The sequence below is a fragment of the Bacillus rossius genome, chromosome 11 (genome assembly GCF_032445375.1).
Source record: "Bacillus rossius redtenbacheri isolate Brsri chromosome 11, Brsri_v3, whole genome shotgun sequence".
Taxonomy (NCBI): domain Eukaryota; kingdom Metazoa; phylum Arthropoda; class Insecta; order Phasmatodea; family Bacillidae; genus Bacillus; species Bacillus rossius.
The window spans coordinates 49,774,498-49,794,654 of record NC_086338.1 but is presented as its reverse complement, the minus strand read 5'-3'; the positions used below and the strand labels follow the sequence as shown (position 1 = coordinate 49,794,654).

General features: G+C 39.6%; 1 protein-coding gene across 3 annotated transcripts in view; it reads right to left on the bottom strand.

Annotated features, from left to right (window-relative positions):
- LOC134536939 (ecdysone receptor) overlaps positions 1-20,157 on the bottom strand; it is a 556,968-nt gene that overhangs the window by 307,745 nt on the left and 229,066 nt on the right. For all 3 annotated transcript variants that reach the window (XM_063377044.1, XM_063377045.1, XM_063377046.1), the window contains exon 3: positions 564-716. The gene's annotated coding sequence lies outside the window, so the exon portion shown is untranslated. The remainder of the gene's footprint in view (positions 1-563; positions 717-20,157) is intronic.

The following is a 20,157-nucleotide window of genomic DNA, read 5'->3' as shown; positions in this document are numbered from 1 at the left end:
ATTTGGCATTTCGGCGTTATGGTTTTCGGCGTTATTGCACGTTCGGCGTTGTGGTGCGTCCCCGCTCTGAATGACACAGCCGTCGCCTCAAGTTGCCCTGCCGGTCGTAGCGGAACAGTTTCGCACAGTGTCGAAAGCCGGTGTTTGGATCCCGCAAAGCAGGCAGCACTGCAAACCAGCACAGACCCGTCGCGCCGCCGACAAAGAGACAGGCGCCTTGGCCCATGCGAACAGGACGTCGGGCAGACGCAAAGCGCCGGCCGTGTAAGGTCCGGCGTCCACGGGTCTGCAAGAACGGAAACCGAGTCGTGAACACGATAGAAAAAAAAATATTAGTAAACGTTTGCGAACGTGGATTGGTTAGCTAAAACGCTGTGCTGAGAAAGGGGGGGGGGGAAGAGGGAATGGACAGTAAGAGGGGGGGGGGGGAGGGAGGATTGGAAGTCAACGCACAACCTTCAGTAGGAACCTGGAAACATTTCATGATTTCAATGACCTCCCAAACAGACTACACGATCCTCTGTATACCCGCGGAAAATTATACTTGCTCAGTAGTTACTTACTTGTAACAATTTTTAAATGGGATGCTTGCGATTCGATACTTCTTTTGAGTTGAAGTTTTTTTTTTTTTTTCCATTGGCTGGGAGTCCTTCAAGTCACCTGTGGTCCAATCACTTGAAGCAGCATGGACGGTGAACGAGTTTGGATTTTCTGGCCTGTTACAAAATTGAACCAAAGAAATTACACACACTTCGGTACATCATACAGCCTCTATGTACAAGAAACTTTCAAGACAATACATTTTATCACATCAACGAACTATATTATCAGTCCTGTATTGAAAATTCGTTACGTGTGGCATTATACAAAATCCGCCAAAATTAAGTGAAATGCATAACAACTGATAAAAATTAATGTGTTGCTGACTATAAATATGGAAAAAAAAATAATAAATATGGTTTTGTTAAAATCTTGAGCTGATACTTAAACAAGAAATTGAACGGAAGCATTCCTGGAAGGTTTTTCGGAAGGACATTTAGCTGCTCCGTCATGGCTCTCCTAATGTCGAGAATGATGTCAAAACCTTTTCCTTTCATCACAACCCATTTTTCTGGTCCCAGTTTCGGGAAAAAAAACTTAAATGTTGACGCGTTGTTCGAAATCCGTGATTAGAGATACGGAAATTTCGCGCATTCATTTAGTCGCAAGTCAGTATGCAAACATTCACACTGTGTTCATGTTTGGGCCGCAGTTATTTGGACACACCTCTCTACGACCGTGAGCCAACGATGCCCAGCTAGGAGAGAAGTAAGAGAATCAGGTAATGCTAATTAACAAGGATAAAAATGTTATCGCTAAGTAATCAACCGATGATTAAAAAAAAATGGGTTGAGCACACTTATGACTTTGAATTCTACCATGAGGCCAAACGAATCCGGGAAGATTTTTGGGTCTCTATCCATGATGCGCTACAGACACGGTAAACACGACCTCTCTCCCTCCCTCCCTCTCTCTCTCTCTCACTCTCCTGACTCAAGAAACAGATTGACAAGTCACAACTTGTTCAAACTTTACACTGGATATCTCAACGGATCGGGCTATCGGGATTATTACTTCAAATAGATGTAACGTAAGCAGTTGCTGCTAAAAAAAAAATAATTCACGTCATCATCGAATACCCCACTCATGTGCCTTACACGACGCCATCGCCATACTTCCGTTTACTGGAAGCAGCCAACTTGTTTATGTCTTCTGGAGAGCACCATCTAGATTTCATCAGACGGATGTCACCATCTTTGTTTCCGATGTGCATCAGTGTCGGTCTTTTTCATGCATGAATGGTTGAGTCTCTAATTCCTACCAGTGTTGTTATGAACCTTAGATACCAAAACTAACTACAAAATTTTAAAATTCTCAATTTTTTTTTCAAAATCTTCAGCTAATATTTTTATTTACGTTGACGGTTGTAACCACAACTTTTTCTTAAAGACAAACGATTTTTTTTCTTAAATACATAACGGCATATAATATTTATATACGTAGTCTCAGACATATGTTATTACATACCAAATTAGTCGTCTCATCGTTGCCGCTTGGATGATTACGTTTATTTTAAATTTAATAATACTTAAACAAAATTGATAACTTTTCATCCAAATATTTAACTTATTTATTTAACGCCGCCATCCTAGACCTTGCATCAATCAGGATCAGAAATTTCTCAGAGTTTTGATCAACACCTCGCAGCAGCGACCAGCAAACAGCCTTACACCCTCCAACCCCCGCAGCAGCGGTCAAGGTCAAGCAATGAACCCCGGCCTGCAGGGGTAGCCGCGAGGGACCGACCCCGAGGTAAATAACCCCTTCCCTACAAGAAGAAGAAGAAGGGGGGGGGGGCAGGGTTCGAAGGTTTGCGTGCCGACTGCCCTTATTTCCGCGCCGGACTGACCACCGTGTCTTGAGACCGTCTCGGAGAGAGGGGGTGGAAGGGGAGGGGGGGAGGAGGGTCGATATCTGCAGGGCATGGCGTGACCAGATGACCAGGGAACACGGTAGGTTGCTGATGGAGGGAGGGGTGAGGGGGCAAAGTGGCTGCCCCGGGAACACAGCTATTTCCAGACTCGACGCGACGCGAAGGGAAGGTCCCATCGCGTCGGCGACAGAGGAGGCACTCCTTGCGATCCCCGCATTAAGCGTCACGGGGTGTGTTCGCGTTCAGTGAGACGGAACAAGACGCGCACAAGTGCGACGCTCGCCGGTGCTTCTAGCGCGGTATCGCCTCTACAAGCGCAAAGCTTGTAATTAGCGCGCAGTCTTCCCATCATGAAACAGAGCAGCTGTGATATCTTGAGCGGTGAGAATAATAACAAGAGAAATGAAGACAAGGGTGTATTGCAAGTCCTTTTTAAGCACTTTCAAGGAATCTCTACCAGGAGTTTCGTGCATGAAATTTTATTTGGAAAACACGCGTTTTTAACCATTTTCACTCTTCTAAAAATAGAGTTTAAAAAAAGAAAGGAAACACGGAAGAAGGAACTGCTCAACCGCCCTCGGCGGAATTCCTAAATACTTTTGGAAAACAGGCCCCCGTTTCGAACATGTTGAGCAGTTTTCAAATAGCTTGGTATATACTGAAGCTCTGCAAACCCCGTGTGGTGTACGCCCGGGTCCAGCGCGAAGAAGTCACACCGCGACGTGTGCGCCTCACGCGGTGCCAGACAGACTCTCGGGGGGGTCTTCGACCACGTGGAAAAGGGTTGTCGTTTCGATCCACCATCACCGCGGCGTGACTCGAAATGACGACCAAACACAGGTCGGCGCGGGGCCAAGGAGTCCATTTACAATTCACGCGCGTCCCGTCACATAAAAGGTGGCCTCCTGGCCTGATAGCGCGGGGGCCGCTAAGGGCGACGCTGGCTCGCGCGCAACCCACCTCCTCGCCTCTACGCGCCAGGAGTAGAGCTGGCACGGCAGTCTTCCCGTCGGCAACGCGCCTCTACGAGACTTGTAGCTGTAACCGTAATCGTTTAACATTCCATGATGGAATATCAAAGAAAAAAAAAGGGCTCCCACCACGTCCCTATACCACTATACTGGGTTCATGTCCGTGAAAACACCCACCACAACGCCGAAATACCACAACGCCGAATACCATATCGCCGAATGCCAAATTGACCACAAAGCCGACAGCTAGAAAACTGCTGTGTACCACAACGCCGAAATACAGTAACGCCGGAAAATGTACCACAACCTAACCTAACCTAGGCTAACTTAACCTAGCCTAACCTAACCTAACCTAACTTTTATGGCAGTCCTGCAATGACATTTTTCGGGCGTTAAAGTATTTCGGCGTTGTGGTACACAACAGTTTTCTAGCTGCTCGGCGTTGTAGTCAATTTGGCATTCGGCGTTATGGTTTTCGGCGTTATTGTACGTTCGGCGTTGTGGTATTTCGGCGTTGTGGTGCATCCCCCACCCGATCTAGCCCATTTCGCTGGCATATATATATATATATGTGTGTGTGTGTGTGTGTATATATATATATATAATAGACGTAACTACGGAACGAATCTTGTGTAGAAACATGAAACGGCTCTTGAATGCAATTCGTTGTCGGACTCTTTACAATAAATCTTGAGCTGTCTGTAAATGGTGGCGTCTGCACTTGGAGCTTTGCACGCCGCCCGGAGACCCAGTCAAGGGGGCCATCTGTATAGCCTCTGGCGCGTAAACATGCGTCCGCATGCGAAACCACATGAGAATCAAAATCGCACTATACGTTCTGACGAAGTCATCGGCAGAGCTTTCTCGTGGTATCCGCGGACTCGAAAAATCCAACGAAGCAACAGCCCCCCCCCCCTCCCCCTCCCCCTTCAACACCTTTTTCTCGCGCGACACCAACGGGGTACCCTCAAGCATGGTTCTTGCCCCGAAGAGCTAAGGTACCTGTGAATAAGAGGCCCGCGGCGGTAGAGCGAAAGTGATTTGACACACAGGCGGTACACCAACAGGCATCGAGCCACACGGCGGGCGCGGGATATATTTTGACCTTTAAACTTTTTTTTTTACCCCTTGCTATTTTTGGTTGTATAAAAATTATTTTGGACAAAAGTTGTAGATAATATTTTAAGGTTTTACATTAAATAAGAACAGAATTAACAATGTATATGGTAAGGAAATAATGATTTTTTTTAAAAAATAACCCCTGTTTTTTTATCCCTTTTCTGCTCTTTTACAAATAATTTCAATTGATTGGATAGAGTGATTATTAAGGGAGCTATGAATTTTTTGGCCCTTCGACCCTTGTTTTTTTCCACCCGTTGTAGTTATGGTCGGTCGTATCAAAAATGTATTTGAACAAAAAAATTGATATTACGCTTAGGAGTTTTAATATGTTCAAATGGATGTGATATTTGTATGGTGCGTCTAGCAGCGGAGCGCGCTCCAAGGTCGCCGCCGGCCCGCCAGGGCGCGACCTCGAAGGACGGCGGTCAGTACGAGGAGCGACTTCTAAGGACGGCGGTCGGTACAAGGAGCGGCCTCGCTGAACCGACCTCATGGGGGAACCAATCACGGATCAGCTTGCGACCAGCGCACAGCGCCAGGACGCCGCTCGTCATTCGCCCCGCGAAAAACCGACGCACAGACACGTCCGGCATGCCATCAATTTACACAGACGCGGCCTCAGCCAAGAAACCTCGTAGCACCAAATGTCTAGGGATCGTGAAAAATTCGCGGGTTCAATGATGACCTTTAGGATGAACTTTATAGTTCTACGTGCACTCGGTCAAATGTCAACCCTCTCATTGGCTGCTGTCGGGTGAAGGTGTCCCAACGTAGCGACCTGTGAGTCGATACAGCTTCGGTTGAGTGTTTCTCGCCGGCCCAGAGTCGTCCAGGTGAGATGTGGGTCAATAGCAGAGGCACCACTGAGGTATAACTATTTGAATTTCAGACTGTCGTGAAAATGAATCCGCGAATTTTTCCGGTCTCTACAAATGTCGTAACAGGACAATGTGGGAAACTCTGGCCAATCAGCGTTGGCAAAGCGCGAGACAATCTGCTGCAACTACGTTCAAGCTATCTTAACACCACAAGCCGCTAGATGCCACCACGCACTTGAAGAACGTAGGTACACTCCACACCACCAGGTTCGCTGGCATCACTTGTCTCGCGTATTTCTTAAGTTTCCCATATTTTCCCTATCACAATAGTTTATAATACTACAAAAAAAAATGTTTTTGCTGTGATTTTTAAAAAGATTTTAAAAACAACAGGACTTACCCCGGAATTGCAAATATATTTTTATTTCAGCAATGAAACCTCCCACGAGGCATCGTCGATTTCAACTTTATCTTCTCGGACAGCGACGGTAAAATTTTACGTTATTGCTTGAGCCACGCGCTACGAGTGAATATTGGCTTTGCAGAGTTTTTTTTTTTTACTGCCCGGATATCAAAGTGAACCACACCTCTGCAGCCGGTTGTAACTTCCGTCTCCTTCCCCCCCCCCACCCCGCTCCCACTTCCGCGACTTCCGCCCCGAAAATAAACTCCAGCTGAGGAACACCCTCCCCAGTCAAACAGGGGGCTGGGGGAAAATAAAACAATCATGTGCGGGGTTGCAGATGAAATATTTATTTACTCGGTACAACTATAGTCTGAACAATGTAACTTGTGTCATATTTGACTGTTCTCCCAAGCGTTCTCAAAAGTAGTACCTAAATGTCTAAGTATCCTTCTGCCATTTTTGTTCCGTCAGACCCGTTAATGAGGAGTTTCCTTTTATTTAAGCTCAAAATTGGCGGATACAAGAAATTTTTTCAAATAGTTATGGTTGGGGGGGAGGGAGGGTGAGAAGGGGTGGTCAAAACAGTTGAAATTGCTTGTGTTTGTAACAGCTTACTTCGCATCACCCAAAATAACATACTTGCCTTCACTGATATTATGCAAATTGTTTTTCCCAACATGATGTTCTTGGGGGGGGGGGGATGGTAGTGGTTTGTCTATATTTCTGAAATATGTTTGATTAAGTAATTTCGTATTTTTATCGTGATTTTTACTAAATAAATTAAGTGTATTTAGTTGTTGGTCAAATACGTAAGCAATCTAACACGAGTTTATTTAATTGTTTTGTGAAAATTTAAACGCCAATTTATACTTAAATCCTAACACAAACGAATAAACTAATTTCGGTAAATACTTACAAAGATTCGTAAAAACCATTTGTATGTAGCTTTCGTCGTAAAAAAAATAATTTTAGGATTTCATGTATAAATGAAAAAAATTTGTTTCCCCAAAATAATAGAAACTCCAGATTTTCTGGATACCACAAGATTTTATGGTGTCAATTTATGCAAGGGACCTTTATAGGCTCGGTCTCACGCGCCATTTTGTTTTTTCTTTCGTTTTTTTATTATTTATTTTATTTAAGGGCACTTTATAATATATTTTAACTCGATAAATCCCTTTATCGCACACACATTTTGCAACAGATATGCACTTAGTCTAATATAATTGGTGTAAAAAGTCGTGCACACGATGATAATTAAGAATACTTGCGCGTCTTTTTTTGCACCCATGATATTACACTAAGTGAACACTTATCTGTTTAATATATTTTGTGGCGGAACAACAAAAGGGCGGAAACGATTTAATATTTTATTAATAGCCCTTCAATAAAAGTAATGACTAAACCAACAAAAAAAATTCAACAAGGCTTGTAATACCGAGCATTAAGGTGCCCGCCTGGTCAGGTGTGCATGTATATGGGTGAGGCGGGATGATAAGAGCGACGCTCGCAGGTATTTCTATCGCGGTATCGCCTCTAAGCGCAGGGCTCTGAACTTGCGCGCAGTCTTCTCGTCGTGCATTCGACAACTATGAAAAATGAGCGGTGATCGTAACATTATATGGCGGATAAATGCACATAAAGGTGTAATGCAAGTCCCTTAAAGTGCTTCCATGAATCTGAACCGGTAGTTTTATGCCTAAAAATTACTCTGAAACCCCTTCCCCCTTTTTTATAGCTATTTTTTCTCTTCTAAAAAAAACACAGTTTCAAAACTTAATCCGGAAACAAAACTACTTATCAGCCCTCAGCGAACTCTTAAACGACTTTTTCCGTAAACAGACGCCACTTGGATATCTTGAGTAGTTTTCAAATCGCGTTGTTTTTTTTTTTTTTTCACCTGAAGCTGTGCATACTGTGTGTATACTAGGGTACGCCGTGGTACGACGCGGGGGAGAGGGGGGGGGGGGGTCCGTAACACGTCAAATACAAGATGTTATTCCACTGCTTTCACGAACCCACTTTGCTTGTTTATGATACTAAAAAATAAAAAAGAACTAATTGTTTACAAGACAGCACTTTGGATTCTATTTTATTTTTGATAATTTGCTCTAACTTCTTAAAGGTTTGCCACCCTAGTTTTTTTCGCACGGAAGATTCCCGCGACATCCGAAGCAAGTTTACCAAGAACTGAAAAAAAAAAAAAAACTCGGCGGACGAGCGCCCGGGTGCTTTCCGGAAGACGTTAGAAGAAAAAGAAAAGATATGAAAAGAGGCGACGGAGAGGGAGAGAGAGAGAGAAAGAGGGGAGACATGTAATCCAATTACAGGATATAACGTGCCGCGCTGGAAAAACTGAAGGAAAGGCTGGCTTTCATCCTCCGAGCCGCTGGGGGAGTGAATTACCGGACAGAGCTGAGCCGCGCGCACTTGAGGCAATTGCGCCTCGGGCAGGGCACAACTTCTCTTCCCGCGGGAGAAGATTAACAGCCGTGGCTGTGGACAAAAAAATTAAAATAAAAAATTGGCACACACGGCGTGCCGAAACTATGAAGCCCAATCCCACGAGCCCTTAAGGGTTCCGCCTACCTGGTCACACAGACGGTGCGCAGAGCTTCAGGAAAAACAACGCGATTTCAAAACTACTCAAGATATCCGAGTGGGGTATGTTTACGGAAAGCATTTAAGAGTTCGCTGAGGCCCGAAAAGTACTTTTAATTTCGGATCATGTTTTTAAACTGTATTTCTAGAAGAGTTAAAATGGCTAAAACGCATGTTTTCAGAGTAATTTTTAGGCGTAAAACAACCAGTACAGATTATTAAAAGCACTTAAGGGACTTGCATTACACCTTTATCTTCATTTATCGGCCTTATAATGTTGCGGTAACCGCTAAAATTTCACAGTTATCCTGTGACGACGAGAAGACTGCGCGTCAGTTCAGAGCCTTGCGCTTAGAGGCTATACCGCGCTAGGAAACCTAACTTGTATAGTTTCATCGTTGGTTCCATTTGTCCGACATCAGCCGATTCAGTCTTGTTTTCCGTGAATTTTTTATCTTCATTTTTTATTTATTTTTTAATTTTCAGAATTTTTCCATGACAAACAGTGCAAAACTGCAATGGCGTCTGAGCAAAAAAAAACTGAATATATGCACCTGAATTACGTTTCACTGGCACTTCTCATGCCGTATTATATGTATATGTTTATCTATATAAAACAAATGTTTATTTATTAAGTGTTTTACTTGCACTGTACCTTTTTTTTTTTTTTATCCCTATACCATTTTAGACCATATTATTTTTCTCTCGTTTAGTTTTCAAAAATGTTGCTTCTTAAATCACAGTTTAAAATTTAATGGAAAGCCCGAAGCTGACAGTGACTGACTGACTGCTTCAAACAGTTTCCCCTCGTGAAGTCATTGGCGTTTAGTATTGAATTCATTCATTTGTTTTGGGGGATGCCTACAACTGCAATATTACTGTGAAACGACACTTCGTCAAGCTCGTCGAAAACGTCAACGTGTGATAACTGCGTTAAAGAAGTTACAGTTTTCAATGGTAAATTAGAAAGAAAAATAAATGTTATGGCTAGAGACCTGCAAAATTCGCGGTTTCGACGGCCTTCAGGATAGACTATGCACATTCTCCTGTACACTTTGGAAAATAACGCAAGTTCATTGGTTGTTGACTTGGTAGTCGTCTCAGCTGGTTTGTCTGTGATTCGACCCTTCTTCGCTTGAGGGTTTATAACTGGTTGAGATTCGCCAAGATGAACAGTAAGCCAATATCAAAATTATCTAAGAGGTATATGTGTTTGTATTCTAGCCTATCACCGAATGAATCCGCGAATTTTGCAGGTCTCTAGTTATGGCTTAAATACTGTTGAAACCAACTTAGCGTCTATCGGTTGAGAAAGTGTTGTATTTCCACGATACTATTACGTACGCTGCTCACACGCTCGAAGCCTCGTCGCCTCGCACGACCGCGCTATTTGCGGGGCACCCTGTCTCCGCTGGCGACGGGAGTCTGCCCTACATATCCCCCGGGGAGGAATGCGCTGGGCGAACAGGCCGCGAGGAGAAAGAACATCGTCGTCGTGCATTAGGGCTTTATGAAGCGTTCCGGTCATGGAGAGAGCAGCACCGAACTAATCGCTGCCCTGCGACAATCGGCAGTTGGCAGTGGCGGGCCAGCTTCATTCTTTCCTGAGGGCCAGACACGAGGGGTGGTTTTGAAGGTAGAACCGGTTTGAAATTCGGACGCTGCGGATCAAATAAAGCTAGACAAACAAGGAAAAGAAAGAAAAAAATAGTGGCGTGGGACCCCGGGCAAACGTTTATGTTTAAATGCCAACGTTTTATGTTACTTTTTTGTGTGACCATTTGTGTTTGGATGTACCAGTTGATTCTTGAAGGCACTAGTTATTGATACATTCCTATTTGCGGTGTTTGTAGCTATCATATCAAATAGAGCCAATTTGTATTAGATGGGCTTTTATGAAAATTAAAATCGCGATTTTACGAGCCAAAGATGGTTGTATATTGTGAAACAACTAGATTGACCTAAGATTGTTTTAGACCATAAACGATCACCACCATCCGTCTGATAAATCACTATCACTACATAGTATAAAACAAAGTCGCTTCCCGCTGTCTGTCTGTCCCTATGTATGCTTAGATCTTCAAAACTACGCAACGAATTTTGATGTTTTTTTTAAAATAGATAGAGTGATTCAAGAGGAAGGTTTATATGTATAATACATGCATAATATAGTAAGAAACATTTATAATTTTAGAGGTTTCTAATGTGATGTCCTAAATAAACACATTTTTTTTGCGCTTACATTGCAAAAGCTGGCTGAACCCTACGAGATAGATCATGTTGTTGATAATTGTTGATTATCTTTTGTTTTTAGTCGAACGAATAGTCAGTAAAATATTTTTTTTTTAATTATCGAAAATCGTAGTTTAAGGTAAGGTATTTAAGTTCAAAAAATAACTGAATAGAATAGGTATATTTTGTTGTTGATATTTGTTGATTATCTTTTGTTTTTAGTTCATATTTATAATTATAATTAGTATTATTTAGTATCACCATAGCACCCGTGCGAAGCCGGGGCGGGTCGCTAGTATATTATAATAATCCTTAATGTTGATGTCATTAATATCAAAAGACTAAAATAAAGATTAGACAATATTTTATTAAAATTTATAAATGTATTAAAGACGCCTATATACTGAACCCAAAGAATTCTAAAACAAACCCAGCTCGTCATATAATTCAGGGGGAAAAAATAAATTTATTTGGTTTTATGCTGTGTTGTTTGTAGTGTGAGAATCATTAGTGACCGATTTCAGAGAAAAAAATAAGAAATTATGTTTAACCTGGAAGTGAAATCTCTGTTTACTTCTATACTCCTTGACCATACGTATAGGCTTAGACCTGACACGCACCTATGACCCTCCCTAACCCGGACCACTCCTAAATACACTTAGCTTTAGTTAGGTTAAGGGAAAAAAAATCCGTCCTTACCTCGGTCTGTTATCATCATCTAATGGCCTAGGGGTGACGACACTTTAAGCTTTTAATTAATTCATTCATTCCTTAACAATGTCACAGAAAGGCGACGTGACAATCTCGAGTGACTGGTTCGAGGGCCAAATCGAAATTCGCAAGTGATAATAATATAGCCTCGCGATTCCGCACATACTATCCTTTTCCTCTTACCACATTTTTCCAACGCAAATTGCATTTCATCAACGCCAGCTAGACTTCTACAATGGGGATGCGTTTTTTACAGCAAGGCGTATGCGAAGTGAAATATACTCTACTAGCTTGTCACTTCCCCCCCCCCCCCTCCCCGCGCCTTTTTCACCCCAAAATGTCCCCCATCAACCCACGCAAGTCTCCGTTCCTTCTCATCGCAACCCGAGAAGACCACCAAATATGTAACTGGATTCTTTTCATTCGGCGACAACTTTCTCACTCACCGAAATGTTATTTTCCCTTCCCATTTCAAACTCTCACAGGTCGGGTGTGTGTGTGTGTGTGTGTGTGTGTGTGAGAGAGAGAGAGAGAGAATGTTTCGTCGCAAATTTATTTCTCTTCGCAGACACACAAGATAGCAATGAAACCCGAAGACCTGGACGCGAGAATAAAAAAATAAATAAAACGGAGATGCGAAAATAGGCGCCCTACACAACAGAAAGGTCGGCGACAAAAGCAGTAATTTTTTCGCAACAGGAATTCGCCAATTCATGCATACATATACGTTCCCACACGGCTTCGCAATCACATCTGGGAATCTTTCATTTCGGCCTCGAGAGTAAAAAAAAACGAGGTAAAAACCATCATAAAACACTCCTCGATTTTCCAATTCCCCCGAACAGAGTTGCTCCTAAAACATAAATTTACTGAGCTGAAGTAAGAAAACTGCGTTTTGCCAAAATTATATTTGTTTTGTAACGTTTATAAACTTGTAACGGAACCTATTACAAGCATGTACATTTGAACATTTGTACAGGATGTTCCAAAATTCGTGGTATGTACATGCTATATTGATTAGGGGTGGGGGTGCGGGTGGGGAATAGAAAAAAGGGGGGGATAGAACACAAATGCTAGCACAATTCAGCCTACAATTTACTATCGGAAATCAACATTATTTTCTTTCTTTCGAAAGGCATGCATAAAAAGTCGTGTTTGAGTTCCTCAGTCAGTAATTTGTAATTTAGAAGGTTTTAATTCCAAAGGAGATGCCATTTTTTTTTTGCGCACTGAAAACCACAATATGCAGTTAGTAGTTAATATTATCAAAAAAAATATTTAAAGATTTATAAAGTTAAAATGTCGTGCTATTTTATTAAATTATTGTTTCAGGACTCCTCGAAAACAAATTAACAAAAATATAATTTATTACACCACGGATTTTTTTTATTACCTAATAATCGTAATACACATTATCCGAGCCACGTAACTGCGGCTGGCCGCAGCTTACAGTATTTATTTTGACATCATAACCAAATCAAACTTTTAAAATAAGTCAGTAAAACACACAAGAACGATTTTTTTTATAAATGTAGAAATCAAAATACTTTATAAATTTTTCGTTACTGATTTGTGATTTTTTTATATAAAATATGAAAAATGTATGTACGAAATACATAACAATTTTTCTCTACGAATTCTAAGGACAAAATTGGCCTGTTCGAACACAACCTGAGCGAAAGAGTCCGTCTCCTTGACGCAATCCCTGCATCTCAGGTACGATGTTGCATCCGGATAGGAAAGAAAAAAAAAACACGGGTGAACGCTGTTATTTCCCAGCTGCCATTTATACGCCTTGTTCAGGCTCAGCCTGTTATTAAGCGGCTAAAGCCACGCGGTCTTAAACGCTACGCTGTTAAATAAATTTTAATCTTGACATTTGCGGAGAAAATTTGTTATGGTCTGTTTCACACTTGGTACGTAGTACAGAGTAAATGGCACTGACTGTTGAAAGTCTGATTCCACCGGGAGGTTTAAACTAAAATACTTATTCTGTTCACCATAAATAATTAAAAAATGTATTAATATCATTTTTTAAATTTTATTATTTGTTGATTTTTGATAAAAACCATTAAATACTACTTTCGGCAGTATCATTACAGTTGTTTACGTTCTGAAACAAAAATTATTAATTCCAAACACGAATTATTATTTCACAGGAGAAACAAACTTGTAGCAGTTCGTGAATATATATGTATAAAACAAGGCATCTCGTTAATTTGTAATATTAAATTATATATAAAAACACTTGATGACAAAACAGGTTGAACCCAAGATGGTATCCTTTAGTTAGTTTACTTAGAAGAAAGAATAGAATATTATCACATGATGCTCTCATTGAAAAACAACAATTAAATGTATTCCCAAAATATGTCATTAAATTTTTTCTTTACAAAATAATTTTTAAGGATTTTTTTAAAATTAATCTGTTTATAAAATTGGATGTTGGTATGTATGTGGACGTCGATAAACTCCGACACCGTTAGACCGATCGCCATGAAAATTGTCACATCGAATGGGTTTTTTCATGGAGGAGGTTTTTATGCTATCCAATTTTTTTTTGTAACTCGCCGCAAGATGGCGCTGCAGCGCATCATCCTCTATACCGTTCAACCGATCGCAATGGGTAAACAGAGAATTATTAGGTCATAGACATACAAACAGCAACTGTGTGTCTTTTCTCTATGTCTACCACACTGTCGTATGGCGCTATCATCCTGTGTTAAGCCCGGGAAACGCCGTGTACTACAGCTATGAATAAATATTATTATTTTATTTGTAGGCAAATGACATTTGCATCACACGCAACTAAACTTTAAATATTTTTGTATCACATGCAACTAAACTATCTTTGAAAGTCTTAAATGACTATTATTTATACAATATCTATTCTTCTATAACTTATGGAACACATATCAACAAATAATAACAAATACTGATTGTTACTTTGATTAGTTATCCATAAGTTATCTTTAATTTTTACAATTTTTTTTATAACGCATTATACATTCCAGGCACAATAAAAACCATTCATTTTTAGATATAAAAATATATATATATATCTATACATAGGCCGGGCAACATCTGCCGGGTTCTGCTAGTAACATTATAAAGCTGAGTCTAAAACGTTGTGCTCTGAGGGTATATCTGGCAACTAATAGCAGATATCGTGTGCACTGGAAAGAGAAAGTAAATGCTCATTAAAATGCACACTGCAATCTAAGGACGAGACACAATGTACAAATTGTACAGGGAGCTTCGTAAATTTTTAGATATAAAAATATATATATATATCTATACATAGGCCGGGAAACATCTGCCGGGTTCTGCTAGTAACATTATAAAGCAGAGTCTAAAACGTTGTGCTCTTAGGGTATATCTGGCAACTAATAGCAGATATCGTGTGCACTGGAAAGAGAAAGTAAATGCTCATTAAAATGCACACTGCAATCTAAGGACGAGACACAATGTACAAATTGTACAGGGAGCTTCGTAAATTTTACTGATATATTAGTAAATTTATACTTAGAATGTTTAATTACTTTTAAAATGACCACACGGTAATCATTTTGGAATGTTAAAAAAACTGTTTAAAAACTTCTTGGGTCTCGGAAGTCTGCATCAAGCGTAGTTTTTTTTATCCACAATGTAAAAGATTTTTACCGATGTGAGTGAATTTTTTTATGTGCAAGTGTATTTTTACTCTTGTAAAAATACCATCAGAAGTGTAAAAGTAAAACTGATTTGTTTTGGTAAGTGTGTAATAGCTTTCGGTGATACGTAAATTTACATTAACAACTAACATGTATAGCTGTAGTACTTAAAAATAATAGTATTAAAAACAAAAAAAAACCACGCTTTTATAGAAAATGCAACTAAAAAAATTGAAAATAAATTTTAATAAATTTGAATTAAGAATAGTGTACATAAGAAGAAAAAAAAGTATATTATAGTAAAAAAAAGCGTGAGGTGGTTTTTAAGATATTATCAATATAATAATCCTTCTACTCATATCTGTCAGTAAAATATTTATAACTATTGACACAATACACCCGCTCCTTGATTTCCGACGGTGTAGGAAGCCCACAGTCCTTCAGTGAACCGCGAAAGCACGAGAACAATCTTCAGGGACGTTACACACGGACAACACATTTCAGCGAAAAAAAGAAGAAAAGAAAGAATATCCTAAACCAGTCTCTAAGAAGCGGTTTGCACGCTGCATAAAAAAAAAAGTAAGGTTGTGTTTCACGTCCGACGATAACAACCACGTGATCCCAAGACCTCTAAGCACCTCCAAGGTTAAAAACACAAGTGGCCCGGAAATTCCGTGGATTCAATATTGTTTGGGCCAGACTAAAATTCTGAGTCATTTTATTATTCTCCACTTACTTTTTATTTTCTGTTGGTCTATTTTTTTTAAAGACCTGTCACATCAAGAAATTTTTTTCCCCAACTATATCCGACAACACAGTTGGAGGGGCAATATTGGACGAATTATGGCTTACATTTTCTCCATAAAATAAAATTGAACAGATAACCTCAGATATGTTTTGAATCGTGTCACATTATTAACTTTTTTGAAGTTATGCTTCTTAAGGCGCGTTATGAAAAAAACAGAGTGAATTTTTACGATTCGCGCGCACCATGCAACAAAATTTTACAGGATTAAAAAAAAGTGGTGCATACAAAATAATTGTATGTGCTTTTAATTCTTATACTTTAATAATTGATATTGAATACTGGTCCATATAATTAAAAACATTCATTTATTGTGAATATTAGGGATAGATATTGTGTTTATAAACTTTTTCAAGTGTATTTATGTAAATGAGGTCATGTTCCCTTGTGTATAACGATGTCAGGTTGCTTGTAAGCTTCCATTGTCGCTGGCAGGGAGTGTATGTGGAGTTTCTCATGGAATGTTCGTGGGGGATTTTTAATCGACCATGTGTTCCACGTTTCTTTTTAAAGATTCGTGGTGACGGAAACGGACGCCATTTCCAAATTTGATGAGCAAGATTTTGATTGTCTGATTCCGTCCAACACTAGACACGTTTTAGAACCCGTCCTATATATATATATATATATATATATATATATATATATATATATATATATATGGAAACCTAACTAATCGAACTTGTAAAAGAAAACATGACAGCGCTAGTGACGTTTTCGGTGACGTCATTACCCTCCAACTATATTTGACCAATTTTATTGGAAGGTAGGTGTTGGAAGCGAATGTTTGGCAGGGTGACAGGATATTTACGAACGAATCTCTCCTTTCGAGTGCGTCCAACATGATTTGGTCACTCTCTTCTGCTAACTAGTGTTAACCAGCACATCGTGTGGTTATTCTGTAAAAGGTAGGGAGAAATAAACAGAAACACGTACAAGAATTTTGCTGTCGATAATGAGACCACATTTTCTGTACATGCACTTTTTTTTTAATCTAAAACATTTCATAAGAAATATGCTTTGCTGTTGTCTTAGATTCATCGATTAGATGGGCGCCATCTTGTGCTATAGAACATTCCAAAAACATCGGCCGTAACATGTGCAGCCAGTAACTACTGCACAACCCGAAAACATTGACCCAAAATAGGTATGTTTACCTAAAAATCAGTGTATCTGAATCCAAGGCGACCCCTTTGTTTTGAATTATAAATTATTGTAAAAATTGTCGTCTTAGATTCGGGTATATACGGTATATTCGCCCACGCTCTAACTTTGCAACTCCATAGCAAAGACACACGTAGAAACCCTAGCATTACTCATTTAAAAAAAATTCTCTTAGCAATTATTTCCCTATAGCATGTGCGCAAGGTGTGTGTGTTTTTATTTTTTTTTCTGGCAGGTGCGGACACATTATATTTTGAAAAAGTGTTCAGTAAATTGTTATGACAGTTTCTAGGGAAACAAGTGGACATCAAAGAAATAAATCTATAGTGATAACCACGACAACACACAAGCTGCAGTTTTATTTACGCAGATTAGGCTAAAAAATTTTGTCATTCTGGTTAAAATTGTCCGCGGTGAAAAAAGAAAAGTATCCTGCTTTTGATTCAAGAAGAAGGTACTGCAATACTTAAGTATTTATTAGTAACAGATATCAAGTAAAACTTTGCTGTTTCAGAATACCTCCTCAAATGGACCTTATGCCTAAAGGATAATTGAAAAGTGTATGTTAATGGATGTCAGCCATTTTCTTGAACTTTCAAATAGTTATAACGATCCTTGCAGTATCGCTGATAGAACCATTCATGGACTAGTAGCATTCTCTTTTAGAACAACAAATGTATAACAAAATGCTTTCGTTTCTTTTTCTGTCCATGCGCATATTATTGTCAATTTATCAGCTTGGTCACCCACGTATTGAAAATATTATATAAATAAACAAATGATTGTCGAAAATAACACGTCTGGTTGTATTAGCGTCAAAGGAATTCGGACGTCCTAACTTAACTGTTAGTTTCTTATTGAAAAAAAAAGCCTTTACATTAAGGGGCCCGCCTAGTCAGGGGTGTATGTGAGTTGGTGAGGCGGGATGATAGGTGCGACGCTCGCTGGTGTTTCTAGCGCGTTATCGCCTCTAAGCGCAGGGCTCTGAACTTGCGCGCAGTCTTCTCGTCGTGCATAGGCCAACTATGCAAATTTGAGCGGTGACCGTAACATTACATGACGGAGAAATGAAGATAAATGTATAATGTGAGTCCCTTAAGTGCTTTCAAGAATCTGTACCTTTTTTTTATGCCTAAAGAGTGCTCCGGAAACACGCCTTTTTAGCCATTTTAAGTCTTTAAAAAAAACAGTTAAAAAATTTAATCAGGAAACAAAACTACTTATCTGCCCTCAGCTAATTCTTAAATGCTTTTCCTGACCCCACTTGGATATCTTGAGAAGTTTTCAAATCGCGTGGTTTTTCCTGAAGCTGTGAGCACCAGGTGTGTGCCCGGGTGGGCGGGGGCCTAAAGGTGTCCTTTGATTAAAGGCGTCATCTGTCAAAACTTCCTTTAACCGTCAAACGCTAATTACTTGGAAAAAATTGGTTTCTGTAAAGTCGGTTTACTTACGATAGTTTAACGTGACAACGTCATAACAAAACATTGATGAAATGATTACTTTTATAAATATAATTTAATCATTTTTATTGAATCATCACTATTTTGTATGGAAACAAAGAAGGAGTGAAATGAAATCTATAATTTAATTGATAAATTTACTTTTATTTGCACTCATTAATTCAAATATGTTTATTACTTTAACGAACAGATTATTTTAACTATAACTTTTATACATGTTTGCTATTTAATCGTTTCCAATCTGTGTTATTCTGTTAAGGTTAGGACGATGATAGGACAAGTAGGAAACGAATGGGAGTGTTTCAAGTTTAATGTGCCTCGAAAAAGTCAAATCGATGTTTGTTCCAATCGAGTGGAAGAGAGATAGATGCGGCGCAAGCGTACAATGAGCGTAACGGGACAGTGTGCGTTACGGGACACTTTTTCGTGCGTGCAGCCGGCGTTCATCGATTTATTAGACGTTGTCACGTCAAAAAAGTGAGAAATTTATGGTCTTGCTTGTTCTCCAAAACACCAAACCCAATCGCTCGGGGTCTCACCACTGAAGTGCCAGTGGAACCAAACATGTCGGCAAATATCAGTGCAGTTTACCCCCACTCTCTTCTTGATCGTCACACTTTTTTTCGTAACGCTCTGAGCGTTGCACAATTTCATTTTTTTTTCCGTCACGCTCTGATGACGTCGTCGTCGGCTCGACTTATTAAACACCGCCGGTTGCAAAGAAGTCCCGTTTCGATAATTTAACACGCCAATAAAGTGAGTTTAGTCTACCTGTCGGTCGCGCGATGCACTGAAACCAGGGGGAACTCACGCCTACACTTACCACGGTGCGACACGGAGCAGTGGTAAGACACTGCACTCGAATTCGAGAAATTTCGGGTTTCATACCCGGTACCACCATCCCGATTTCTTTATTTTTGAAGAGAAAACTTATATAGGAAGGTTTGGATAGGGAGTAAATGCATGTAAGTCGTCATCGACATGGTCACGTGACGAGTTAATTTTTTTTATATTTCAAGCATAACACTTAATTTATTCTATTTTTAAAGATACAAGTTTTTTATTTTATCTTTATTTTCCAAGGAAATTTTAACGTTATTGCGTGGTACATATTGCGAGTATTGGATATTTTTTAGTAGGTAGTTAAGTGAGATTATGTTTTTTTTATTAATTTATTTACGATGTGAAATTCTTCAAATGTCAGGTTATTGATTTATTAGAGTTAATGTTGATTATTTGTAGATTTAAGTTAATATTTTTTTTATTCTTTCAATGATAAAAATTCATTTCTTCTAGTTTTAAAGTTATTATTGGTAGGGGCAAAACATGTGGGTTCGCGTCACCGACATGCTAGTGATATAATGCCAAAATCATTTTCTTGCGTACATTTGACGTAGAAATGATTTCATATTACACATTTAAAAACAAAATTTAAAGTTTTCACTTCCGTCGACAGTCCCCATGACTGACTTCTTTTTCTTTCTTAACGGTTTCCTGAAATCACTCCGTTCTGTAAGTATGATCTAAAATTCACACTTTGTCCATTGCTGGGAAATTTTCAATAAATGAACTATTTCTCCTTACAAAATCAAACATTTTATACCTACATTAACTGACGTAAACGATTTAATTTTTTAAAGAAGTTATGTCTGACGTATCAACCTGTTAAATATATCCACAGAGAAGAGAGAAACCATGACAGCGAGCCGTCCTGCTGGATCAAAAACTATCAGTCGGAAAA